Source organism: Dipodomys merriami, unplaced genomic scaffold, assembly GCF_024711535.1.
Source record: "Dipodomys merriami isolate MVZ:Mamm:240054 unplaced genomic scaffold, mDipMer1.0.p SCAF_1, whole genome shotgun sequence".
NCBI classification, from domain to species: Eukaryota; Metazoa; Chordata; class Mammalia; order Rodentia; family Heteromyidae; genus Dipodomys; species Dipodomys merriami.
Genome location: NW_027202270.1, coordinates 42,432,290 through 42,445,625, shown reverse-complemented (window position 1 = coordinate 42,445,625; position 13,336 = coordinate 42,432,290). Strand labels below are relative to the sequence as shown.

Genomic DNA, 13,336 nt, shown 5'->3' with positions numbered 1-13,336 from the left:
AATCGCCGGGTGCCGGTGGCTCACGCCTGTAATCCTAGCTACTCAGGAGGCTGAGATCTGAGGATGGCAGTTCAAAGCCAGCCCAGGCAGGAAAGACGGTGAGACTCTATCTCCAATAAACCAATAGAAAACCTGAAGTGGTGCTGTAGCTCAAGTGGTAGAGCACTCACCTTGAGCTGAAGAGCTGAGGGACAAAGCCCAGGCTCAGAGTTCAATCCCCATAACCGACCAAAAAAAAAAAAAAAAAAAAAAAAATCTAGAAATCCTTGGGGGAGCGGACAGGAAAGAATCCAAGCAGAAACCTCAGAACTGAAAGGCTCAATTACCAAAGTAAAAACTCAGCCTTACCAAAAGAATGGAACAAGTGGATAATATAGCATCACACAAATGTAGTATGATTGTAAGACAATGATAGCATTAGGGAAGTTGAATAAGGAATATAGAGGATTCCTTTTGTAACTTTTCTGTAAATATAAAAGCATTCCAAAATAAACATTTGTATTTAAAAAAGAAATAATATGAGGGCTGGGAAGGTGGCTTAGCGGTAGAGTGCTTGCCTTGCATGCATGAGGCCCTGGGTTCAATTCCTCAGCAACACATAAACAGATAAAGCTAGAAGTAGCGCTGAAGAGCTCAGGGACAGCACCAAGGCCAAGAGTTCAAGCCCCACGACCGACCAAAAAAAAACAATAATAATATGATATCATGGATCAAGAGGAATTCAATCAAAGAAAAAAAATGCTAATAATAATCCTCTCCTCTCCTTTTGCAACATCAAAACACCAAACCCAGCCAGGCGGTGGTGGCTCATGCCTGTAATCCTAGCTACTTAGGAGGCTGAGATCTGAGGATCACGGTTCAAAGCCAGCCCAGGCAGGAAAAGTCCATCAGATTCTTATCTCCAATAAAAGCACTACAAAACCAGAAATGGTGCTGTGGTTCAAACGGTAGAGCATTCGCCTTGAGCTGACGAGTACAGGGACAGCGACTAAGCCCAGAGGTCACGGCCCACATCTGACCAAAAAACAAAAACAAAAGTACATAAATCATGGATATTAGGAGAAGATATACAAGCTAAAGGCATGGAAAATATACTTAACAGGGCCTGGGAAGGTGGCTCAGTGGTAGAGCGCTTGCCTCGCATGCCTGAGGCCCTGGGTTCGATTCCTCAGCACCACATAAGCAAAAAGAAAAAAGCCGGAAGTGGCACTGTGGCTCAAGTGGTAGAGTGCTAGCCTTGAGCTGAAGAGCTGAGGGACAGTGTCCAGGCCCAGAGTTCAGGTCCCACGACCAGACCCAAAAAAAGAAAGAAAGAAAATATACTTAACAAAATAAGGGCAAAAAAAAAAATCATCCCCATCTTGAGATTGGGTTACCAGGGTAAAGGAGGCTTACAAAACACAAACAGGAGCTGAAAGCCAGTGCGGAACACCTATAATCCTAGCTGCTCGTGAAGCTGAGATCTGAATCGCAGGGGCTGTGAGACTATCTCCAATTAATCACCAGAAAACCAGAAATGACACTGGCTCAAGTGTTAAGAGTGCTAGCCTTGACAGAGAGGCCCAGACTTCTAGCCCCACAACCAACCCCCCCCCCCCAAAAAAAAGAAGAAGAAAAAGAAAAACCCACAAACAGGAAAGATTTTTAAAAATCCCTACACATATTATAGTTAAAGTATTAAATATACATACATAATACAAATATTGAAAGCTACAAAGCAGAAGTGAGAAGTCACATACAAAAAGCAAGCCTACTGAAGTAACATTTCTTAGCAGACTAGATAGATGCAAGGTGAGAATTAAGGACATAATCCAAGCCCTTATACAACTGTCAAGCCAGATATATGTATTTAGAAAAACTATCCTTCATAATTTGAAGGAGAATAAAATCTTTCCAAGACAAACCAAAACTAAAAAGAAATTCATAACTACCTTAACTAGCACTGCAGAACATAACGAAATTCTACACACAGAAGAGGAAGAAACAGAACCAGAAAATAATAAATGCCATTAGGTGACTAGATTAGCAAATAGGGTTAGGGAAAAAAGCAGACATCACACAAAGTAACAGAAATATGCCACTCAAGACTAATAACAAATTTTAAATGGCCTCAATTCTCCAATCAAAAGACAAGAACAGGTCAGATGCTAGTGGCTTATGCCTGTAATCCTGAGAGGCTGAGGTCTGAAAATTAAGGTTCAAATTCAAAGCCAGCCTGGGGAAGCAAAGTCTATGAGACTCTGATCTCCAATTAACCACCAAAAAAGTCAGGAGTAGTAGTCTGGTTCAAATGGTAGTACATTTGCCCTGAGCAAAAAGGCTCAGAGACAGTGCCCAGGCTTAGTTCAAACCACACGACTGGCACCAAACAAACAAGAACAGCAGTGTTGGGTTAAAAAACAAGACCTGACTATTTGTTCCCTACAAGTAATACATCTCACTGACAATGACAAGATAATGCTCATCTTAGGGTAAAAGACATAAGGTAAGGAAAGGGCAGTAAGATACAAAAGATTTTTCCAAATAAAGGCATCTTAAGAGAAGGCTATAGAGAAGCCTCAAGAGTAGCTACACTCACACTGTTCATAATAGCCAGGATATGGAAAAAAAAAACCAGATGTCCCACCACAGATGAATGAATCCAAAAATTGTGATATCTATATACAACGGAATAGTATGCAGCCATTAGAAAGGACAAAATAATGGCATTTACAGGGAAATGGAGCTAGAAGAAATCATGTTGAGCGAGGTAAGCCAAGAGCAAAGAGACAAATGGCACATGATCTCCCTGATAAGTGGATGTTAAATCCAAAATGTAAGGTGATATGACAAAATTAACAAGACTTTTAAGGCCTTGCATGCATGGGGCTCTGGGTTCGATTCCTCAGCACCACATATGCAGAAAAAGCCACAAGTGGAGCTGAAGCTCAAGTGGTAGAGCACTAGCCTTCAGCTGAAGAGCTAAGGGACAGTGCCCAGGCCCAGAGTTCAGGCCCCATGATGGGGAAAACAAAAAACAAAAACAAAAAAACAAAGGACTTCCACTCATCTGGTTGAATCACTACTAAATAACCCCATGCTGCTGACCACATATATGATATGAAACCAGGACAAAGACACAGAACCAGAGGGAATCAGGGAAAAACATAAAACAGCGGGACCCATCAACTGTACTGGACTGGATATTGATCAAAATGAACTAAGCAACTCAATTGCAGCAATGAGAGGGAGGGAACAGCTGATGCTATGCAAAACAAAAGAAATGTACACATCACCCAATGTGGAAGAAATAACTGTATTGTAAAGCTCATATAACTCATAAATATTATAGAGACAATTTGCCCCATGAAAGTTAGAATGTGTTTGTGACTTTAACTAAGCATCACTGTTCCACAATACTATGAAATTTGGAAATTATTTAATCACTTAATCACAATAGTTTGAAAAAAAAAGAGTAGCTACACTCATATCTGATAAAACAAACTTCAAAACCACACTACTCATTAATAAATCAAATAATCCATCAAAAGAAGGAAAACAACTGTTAACACATACACATGAAATGTTGGCACACCTACTTTCATTAAAAGCTACTATTGGACTTACAAGCATAGAGACCACAACACAGTAACAGTGGGAGACCATAATACCTTACTCTCACATAAAACAATCCACCCCCCCCCAAAAAAAAACCAAAAACCTTTAAAATTGATACTATGGCCCAAATGAACTTAACAAACACCTACTGAATATTTCTTTTTTTTTTTTTTTTTTTTTGCCAGTCATAGTGCCTGAACTCTGGGCCTGGGCACTGTTCCTCAGCTCTTCAGCTCAAGGCTGGTGCTCTACCACTTGAGCCACAGCACCACTTCCAGCTTTTTCTGCTTATGTGGTGCTGAGGAATCGAACCCAGGGCCTCATGCATGCAAGGCAAGCACTCTACCACTGAGCCACCTTCCCAGCCCCACCTACTGAATATTTCATCCAGCAGCTGCACGATATACATTCTTTTCAGAAGCCCATGGAACTTTGTCCAGGATAATCGCATTTTAGGACATAAACCAAGTCTTAGTAAAAATAAAATTGAAATTTCTTCCCATATTTTACCAGATCACAATGGAATAAATCAGAAATCAAGAAAGAAACTAGAGAAAACATTCAAGTACCTGGAAACTAAAAAAATATACTGTTTGAATGATAGTGGGCTATTGAAGAAACACTAGGGTTGGGAGGTGGGGTATCATAGGATCTTTATAATAAAAATACAACTGCTAGGATATAGCAAAGCCATTGCTAAGATGTTTATAGCTGTATCAAAAAAGAGAACTCTCATATAAAGGATGGATCTTCAGCCCCTAGAGGAAAAAACAAGTCAGAAATTAAGAAAATGGAGATTAAAACAATATAATGAATCGATAAAATAGTTGGTGCTTTATAAAGGTAAAATAATCCTTAGTCAGCAGGGCACTGGTGGCTCACGCCTGTAATCCTAGCTACTCAGAAGGCTAAGATCTGAGGATCACGGTTCAAAGCCAGCCCAGGCAGGAAACTCCATGAGACTTTTATCTCCAATAAACCACTAGAAAACCAGAAGTGGTGCTGTGGCTCAAGTGGTAGAGCACTCACCTTGAGCTGAAGAGCACAGGGACAGCGCCCAAGCCCAGAATTCAAGCCCCACAACTGACCAAAAATAAAAATAATAATAATCCTTAGTCAATAAACTCATAGTCAAACTGACCAAAAGAAAAAGTCTCAATTAATTATGTTGCAGATAAAAAAGGAATCATCACAAGATATAACAATATAATTCAGAAGCTAATGAGAATACTTTGAAAATTTATGCATGAATAAACTGGAGAATCTAGAAGAAAGAGATACATTTCTTACTGATCTGACCTACAAAAACTGATTCAAGAGAATATAAACCATTTAAAAGCTCTGAAGGACGTAAACCCAGAGAACTGCTGAGGAGCTCAGATATCCTAAAACTATGGATCATCTGCATTTGCAGAGCATACCTATGGCCAATGGTAGCAGACTCAACATAGAACTATGCTTCGAGGTGTTCTGGGAAAAACCTTTTGACCTGCTGGCTATACTATTCAGTATGGCTGTATAGCCCATTGTGCTTTTGAATACGCTGGTGGTGTTGTAGTGTGTTCTGGACTATCAACGAAGCCTACAATTCATAATTCAGATACTGTCTTTGCAGAAAATCTTAGTCGGCATTTTTATGGTATCCAAAGAGGTGACATTGTGATTGCAAAAAGTCCAAGTGATCCAAAGTCAAATATTTGTAATCAAGTAATTGGTCTGGAAGGAGACAAAATCCTCACCACTAGTCTATCAGATTTCTTTAAAAACCATAGTTATTACTAGGGTTTGAACTCAGGACCCCATGCTTGCTAGGTGCCAATGGGTCATGTTTGGCTAAAAGGAGACAATCTACAGAATTCTACAGATTCCAGGTACTATGGACCCATTCCATGTGGACTAATAAGAGGACAAATTTTCTTTAAGATCTGGCACGAGTGATTTTTGATTTCTACATGACAGCCCAAATACTGACAGATTCTTTTAACTTGATTATTGTCTCCTATTCAAGTCAATTTATACTGCAGCTGAAACCATTTACTTGCCAATAAACTATCTGCAATTCAAAAAAAAAAAAAAGCTCTGAAGAAACTTGGAAGAGGGAACTTCATAACAAAAGCTATATATGACAAACATAAAAACATCATATTAAGTGTGGAAAAACTGCAATTATTTCCTCTAAAGTCAAGAACAAGAGACAAGGTTGTCTACTCTTCCCTCCCTTAAAAAATACTTGTAGCCACAGAAATGAGGCAAAACAAAAGGTCTCCAAAAGAAGGAAAAAGTCAAATTATCCCTACTTACATATGATATACGCCTATACTTAAGCCCTAAAACTTTTACACACACACACACACACACACACACACACACACACACACACACACACACACACACACACAGACACACACACAACAAGTAATTAAATTTTTTTTAAAAACTTCTACATTTAACTGGAGGCTAAAAGACTAACAAAAACAAAAACCAAAAGCTGGATGCTAGTGACTCACACCTGTAATCCTATATACTCAGGAGGCTGAGATCTGAAGATCAGGGTTCAAAAGCTAGCCCAGGCAGGAAATCTGTAAGATTCATCTCCAATTAACCACCAGAAAACAAAAAAAATGCACCTGTGGCTCAAAGTGCCTGGTCCCTGAGTTCAATCCCCCACAACCCACCCCCAAAATATCAGTAGCTAGGAAAGAAATCAAGAAAACAATTCTATTTATAGTAGCCTCAAAAAAATATATAGGAAGAAACTTAACTAAATAAACTTAAATAAAAATAATAAATTCCTGGGGCTGGGAAGGTGGCTCAGTGGTAGAGCGCTTGCCTTGCATGCCTGAGGCCCTGGGTTTGATTCCTCAGCACCACATAAGCAAAAAAGAAAAAAGCCAGAAGTGGCGCTGTGGCTCATGTGGTAGAGCACTAGCCTTGAGCTGAAGAGCTGAGGGACAGCACCCACGCCCAGAGTTCAGGCCCCACGACTGGACCAAAAAATAATAATAATAATAATAATAAATTCCTGACCTGAAGAAAGAAACTGAAGACACCAGAAGATGGCAGGACTTCTCAAATTCATAGGTTGGCAGAATATTAATATTGTGAAAATGGCTATATTCCTGAAAAAAACTTAAAATTCAATGCAACTCCAACCAAAACTCCAATGTTATTCATCATAGAAAAGAATCAATCCTAAAATTCAGAGCCACAATAACAAATACAGCTTGATACTGGCACAAAAGACACAAAACCCAATGGAACATAATAGAAGACCTGTAAATAAACCCACATCTCATGTCTGACAAAGGAGCCGAAAACATGTGTTGGAGAAGAGAGCCTCTTTGTTAGAAATGGCTCTGAACAAAGACACTAACAAGGCAAAGTTTACTTCTGCAGAAGAGTGTGCCATCAGCCAAAAATCTGGCAAGCAAGCACATAGAGTATGCAAACTGTTTGCTTCCTTTTTATCCCTAATCCAGCAGGCCCTGCCCCTCTGCTCAGATTGGCTGAGTTCAGGTTCACAATCCACAAAAGGATGTGGCTATATTAACAGGATATAACTAAAAGTCAAAGCTTTTAATGGGATTCTTAGAGAAAAGGACTTTAAAATGTAATGCCAAGGCAGGAACTTTTCAGACAATTCTTACAAGACTGACATAAAGGAAGAATCTACTTTGATAGTAAAGTGTTTTTCTCACATCTTTAACAAATAAACTGGTTAGCTAACTGGAGATGAGTGAAGTTAGCCAAGTTCAGAATAGATCAAAGATCTTAACATAAGATTTGAAACTGCAGAAAACACTGGGTCATATATAGGCATAGGCAATCATTTTGAATAGGACTCCACTGCCCAGGAAATAGAATTGACAAATGGAACTGCATCCAATCAAAGTTTCTACAAAATTTCCAGAATAAAGAGACAGTCCACAGAATAGGAGACACTTTTCCCCAGCTACTAAACAGATAAACTATTAATATCCAAATATACAAAGAAATCAAAAAGTTAACTAGCAATAAGAATAATCCAAGTAATAAATGGGCAAATGAACTGTACAGTTATCTGTAGCACAATGGCTAATAAATACATAAGGAAATATTTAACATCTTGGCCGTAAAGAAGTACAAATCAATAGACACACTGAAGTTCTACCTTACACCAGTCAAAATGACAATCATAAAACAAATGCTAGCAAGGAGGCCATGGGAAAGGCCCTCTCACACACTGTTAGCAGGAATGAAAACTAGTACAACCCTTATGGAAATCAATATGGTGGTTTATCAGGAAAGTAAAAGTATGCCAGTTCATGTCTATAATCCTAACTCAGGAGACTGAGAGCCAAGAGGATCACAGTTTGAGTCCAGCTCACCAAAAAGCAGGCTAGAGTCATGGCTCAAATGGTAGAGCACAAAGGAAGCTCAAGACTCTGAATTCAAACTCTGATATTGGGGGTGGGGAGGGAGAACAACTAAAAATAACTCACCTCATCACTCAGATATACCACTCTTGGGCATATAGCCATTGAAAGAAAATCAAATCAACATACAAAACAAGAGATGTGCATACTCATGTTTTTTTTTGTTTGTTTGTTTGTTTTTTGTCGGTCATGGGGCTTGAACTCTGGGCCTGGGCGCTGTCCCTCAGCTCTTCAGCTCAAGGCGAGCACTCTACCACTTGAGCTACAGCGCCACTTCCGGCTTTCGGGTGATTTATTGGAGATAGGAGTCTCACGGTCTCTCCTGCCCGGGCTGGCTTTGAACCGTGATCCTCAGATCTCAGCCTCCTGAGTAAGCTAGGATTACAGGCGTGAGCCACCAGCGCCCGGCTAACTCATGTTTATTCAAGTACTGTTTACAATAGTCAAACTATACAATCAGCAGAGGTGCCCAACAACTGATAAAAATATAGATATATAATACCATGAAGTATTATTCAGCCACAAAGTAGAATGAAACTATGTCACATGTAGGAAAATATATGGAACTGGAGATAATCATGTTAAGCAAAATAAACTAAACTCAAGATGCCAAGTATTACATATTTTCACTCCTGTGGAATCTAGACAAAATGAGGAAGAGAAGGATAGGCTTTGTGGGGATAGAGATCAGTAGAGCAGGGAATGGGCGAGTATTACATATGTTACATATACACTTATGAAGACAACATTATGAAACCCACCAAAAGGGTTAAAGGAATATAATAGACTGAACTTGTTCAAAATATACTGTACACATCTACAAAATTGTAGGAGGGGTGTGTTTTTTATACTATTTGTATATGCTAATAAAGTAGTTTAAAATCTGATTTCACCTTTGAGGTAAAACTATTTCAAAGTAAAAAGAAAGAAAGAAAGAAATAGAAAGTAAAAAATAAGGGCTGGGAAGGTGGCTCAGTGGTAGAGTGCTTGCCTTGAATGCATGAGGTCCTAGGTTCAATTCCTCAGCACCACATAAGCAAAGAGAAAAACCCAGAAGTGGCGCTGTGGCTCAAGTGGTAGAGTGCTCGCCATGAGCTGAAGAGCTGAGGGACAGCGCCCAGGCCCAGAGTTCAGGCCCCGCGACCAGACCCAAAAAAATAAAGAAAGTAAAAAATCACTGCATACCACATTTTAAAACCTTATAAAGCCCAAAACTGCCTCCCCCAGCCCTCCAAAAAAACACAACTTATAAAACACAAGTATTGTCTTATTGTATTATATCTATTTTCCTTTCTTCTTTTTTTCTGGTTGTGGGGCCTGAACTCTGGGTGTGGGTGCTGTCCCTCAGCTCTTCAGATCAAGACTAGTGCTCTACCACTTCTGGCTTTTTCTGTTTATAGGGTGCTGAGGAATCGAACCCAGGGCTTCATGCATGCAATTCAAGCGCTCTAGCACCTTCCCAGCCCATTATGTCTATTTTCTATCATTAAGATCTAAAAAAACAGCCAGTACCAGTGGCTCACACCTGTAATCCTAGCTACTCAGGAGGCTGAGACCTGAGGATCAGGGTTTAAAGCCAGTCCTGGCAGGAAAGTCCATGAGACTCTTGTCTCCAATAAACTCAGAAAAAGATGGAAGTGGTGCTGTGGCTCAAGTAGTAGAGCACTAGCCTTGAGCCCAAAAGGCTCAAGGACAGTGCCCAGGCTGAGTTCAAGTCCCCCCCACCTAAAAAAATATATTAATAGAAGCTTACCAAGTATAGACTGAAACACTAATTTCACAAGAAAAAAATTCCTGCACACCTGAGAGCTAAAATTAAAGGAAAATAAAATTTAAGTGATAATACACACATACAAAAGAATACACGTGATATTTTCAATATTAAGAACTAATAATTCAGATGTGGCTTGATTTCTATTAAAAATGTTACCAGAAGAGCGCTTGCCTTGCATGCCTGAGGCCCTGGGTTTGATTCCTCAGCACCACATAAGGAGAAAAAAAAAAGCTGGAAGACAGGGCTGGGAAGGTGGCTCAGTGGTAGAGCGCTTGCCTTGCATGCCAGAGGCCCTGGGTTCAATTCCTCAGCACCACATAAGCAAAAAGAAAAAAGCGGGAAGTGGTGCTGTGGCTCAAGTGGTAGAGCGCTAGCCTTGAGCTGAAGAGCTGAGAGCAGCACCCAGGCCCAGACTTCAGGCCCCAAGACCGGACCCAAAAAAAAAGAAAAGAAATATCCTAAAAACCTCTTTCCAAAATTAGCTACAAATGATCAAGAGAATTAGGTAAGACTAACTTATGAAATCTAGAATAAGCATACTTAATTTAAATAGCTAATACTGTATAAATATGAATAACAGCATTGTTGATAATAAGATATTCTTCTTTACCAATAGTATATCATTAGAACTTTGTTCTTATCAAAGTCTTTCATATTCTCTGCCTTCAAATTTTTAAGCAAATTAAATCACTTTACTTGATTCTGAAAGTTTATCTTATTTAGTACATTTTACTTCTTTAGTACATTTTACCTGTCATAAACACCTAAATAGAATTACAAGGTAATCCTATAAAATCTCACAAATTGCTTAATTAGATTTCCATATCTATTTAGATTCCTTTGGGCATTTCAGTGCCACCACAAAATATTTTTTCCAACTTTTAAGGAAATACTTCTAAATTATAGATAAGGGTTCCTAAAAATACAACATCACTTGATGCTAAAAAGAGAAAAAAGCTAATACTTTAGGGAACAAGCTTTAAACTAAATTTTATTTCCTTATTATTTTTTTTTCCTTACTACTTTTGCAGTTTTGCATAGTTATGCAGTTATTTTTATTTCTTTACTATCTCTCTGACACACACACACACACACACACACACACACACACACACACACACACACACACACACACACACACACACACACACACACACACACACACACACACTCTCTCTCTCTCTCTCTCTCTCTCTCTGCTTTAACATTAAATAATCTTTTCCCAAAACACCATCTCCTCAGACAAAATCATTACTCATCTAGGACAGCTTCCTTTCCTGGATTATTACTAATCCTTTATTAACCTCCTTTTTTTCTATTAATGTGGAGACAATATTATCAGGAATATTCTTCCTAATAAGTCTAAACAATACAACCTTTTCAGTACATGAACACAAACTTAGGCACATACCTTGAAATAACTAGTTTTCTAAAATGCCCTAGAGATCTTATTTTGCAGTCTTATCACAAATATGTACAAAAAAGACTATGTAGTCTGCACCTAATACACTATGGATAATGAAACATTAGCTTCATTTTATTTACTCTGAACTACTAGATAAGTTAAGATAACAATATTCTACTCTATCAGATGGTAACCCTCCCTTAAAATATTCCAAAAAATAGCATATTTTAGTAGGGAATGGCAACACATAGCCAGCTACAATCCCAGCACTCAGCAGTCTAAAGTAGAAGGATCAATCTAATAAAGTTCAAGGCCAACCTGGATCTGAAATCATCTCTCAAAAGACAGAACAACAACAAAAAAAGGTCCCAGGTTTTTAGTTAAGACTTTTTAGAGCTGAACATCCTCAGCTTTTGGTTTTTGTTTTTTTTCCAATAGTCTCAAGTTTTTGCCTATGCTAGCCTTGGTCCTCGATCTTCCTATTTAACATCTCTTATGTAGCTAGGTTGACTGAAGTGTACCACAATGTCCAGCAAGCTGGTTAAGATGGGGTCTCACTAATTTTTGCCCAGGATTATGGCCTGAGATTATAGGCATGAGTCAGGCTGCCAGGACAGGCTCAGATTATTTTTATCTTTGTCTAGTAAGCCCCATTTATTATTAAAAGTAATGTACAAGGATTAGACAAAGCCTTGGAACATTGATCCAATACTTTCTAATTTATTTTAATTACTTGTTTTTCTGCTTTGTCTCAACTCTAATTCCAGTTTCCAGGTCACAATACCTGGTCATATTACTCCTTTTAATCTACATATTCCAAATCAGTTTTACACTTAGAAATCAACCAGCATTGTTAAAATCATATATAAACATTGGATTGACCAGGTCCAAGAAACTGAATGCCCTTAAAATAAAGATGTTCAGAGTGACTAACATTAGCTCCAGCACACAGACTTTCAAACTGTTTCTTTAAAGGAGATTTCATGTAATAATACCATCAGAGAACAAGAATACATCAGGTCCAAGTTCTCATAAAAATAAGGGAAGCCAACTGAAATTAGTTTAATACACTGAAAATCTACCCTTAGTTTTCATCTGAGGAAAGGGTTCTACTGTAGCAATAGACAAAAACTGTGTGGTTGCTACTGCTACAACTTAAAAGAAATCACCGTGTATGGGTTCTCCCCTCCTCTCATTAAAAAAATGTATATTGTGGTATTAGACAAAGATTCCCTTTTCTCAAACCTGGGTTAGAAAGGAGTGTTATTTTTTCCCCGTAGGGATTATTTCCAACACTTTCTGTAGACTGAAAACAAGCTTAATTTGTGCCATTTAACCAGAAATAGAAAATGCTTTAAATAATCCATTAAACATTATCTAGTATCACTGAATTATTTCTTCTAATACTTCCCTATTTTGGGAGGGAAGGTGAAGTATGCAGTGCAAAGGCTTAAACACAATGTTGCATATTTTACCTTTTCGCCCAGAGTTGGTGTTTAACCACTTGAGCTCTGCCTCTAATTCAAGCTTTTTGCTTGGCTTCCAATCAATATCCTCACATCTCAGCCTCCTAAGAAACTAGGATTATAGACACGAACAAATGGCACCTAGCTGCTTCACTATTTTCCTCCCCTTTGTCTTTTATCAAAGACATCTCTTTGCTGTATTATCTATATAAATGGACATTCAGTCAACCTGTGAGCCAACTATTAAAAGATGTAAGCCAAAAGGCTGCATCTTGTCCATTTCTCCTTCGCCCCCAAATATCTAAACATTTATTCAGAACCCAAAATTATATCCTAATACATCAACCAATAGTTTGGGGGAAATAATTTCAAGCTGGGCACCAAGGACTCACCCTTGTTATCCAAGCTACTCAGAGGGCTAAAATCTGAGGATCTCAGTTGGAAACCACTCTGGGCAGGAAAGTCTATGAAACTCTTAACTCCAATTAACTAACAAAAAGGCTGGAAGCGGCTCAAGTGGTAGTGTTAGCCTTGAGCAAAAAAGCTCAGGGACAGAGCCAAGGCCCTGAGTTCAATCCCCAGCACCAAACACACAAATCTCTATTTCTCTATTGCTCAATACAAGTCTATTTCCCATTAATTTTACAATTCTGGTTGGCAGAAGATCTAGTGCTAGCAG

At 38.7% G+C, this 13,336-nt stretch overlaps 1 protein-coding gene and 1 pseudogene across 1 annotated transcript in view; one reads left to right on the top strand and one right to left on the bottom strand.

Moving 5' to 3' along the window:
- The window catches only part of Sp3 (Sp3 transcription factor), a 60,559-nt gene that overhangs the window by 23,522 nt on the left and 23,701 nt on the right, over window positions 1-13,336 (bottom strand). The window lies entirely within an intron of this gene.
- Window positions 5,053-5,581, top strand: LOC138809501 (mitochondrial inner membrane protease subunit 1 pseudogene; annotated as a pseudogene).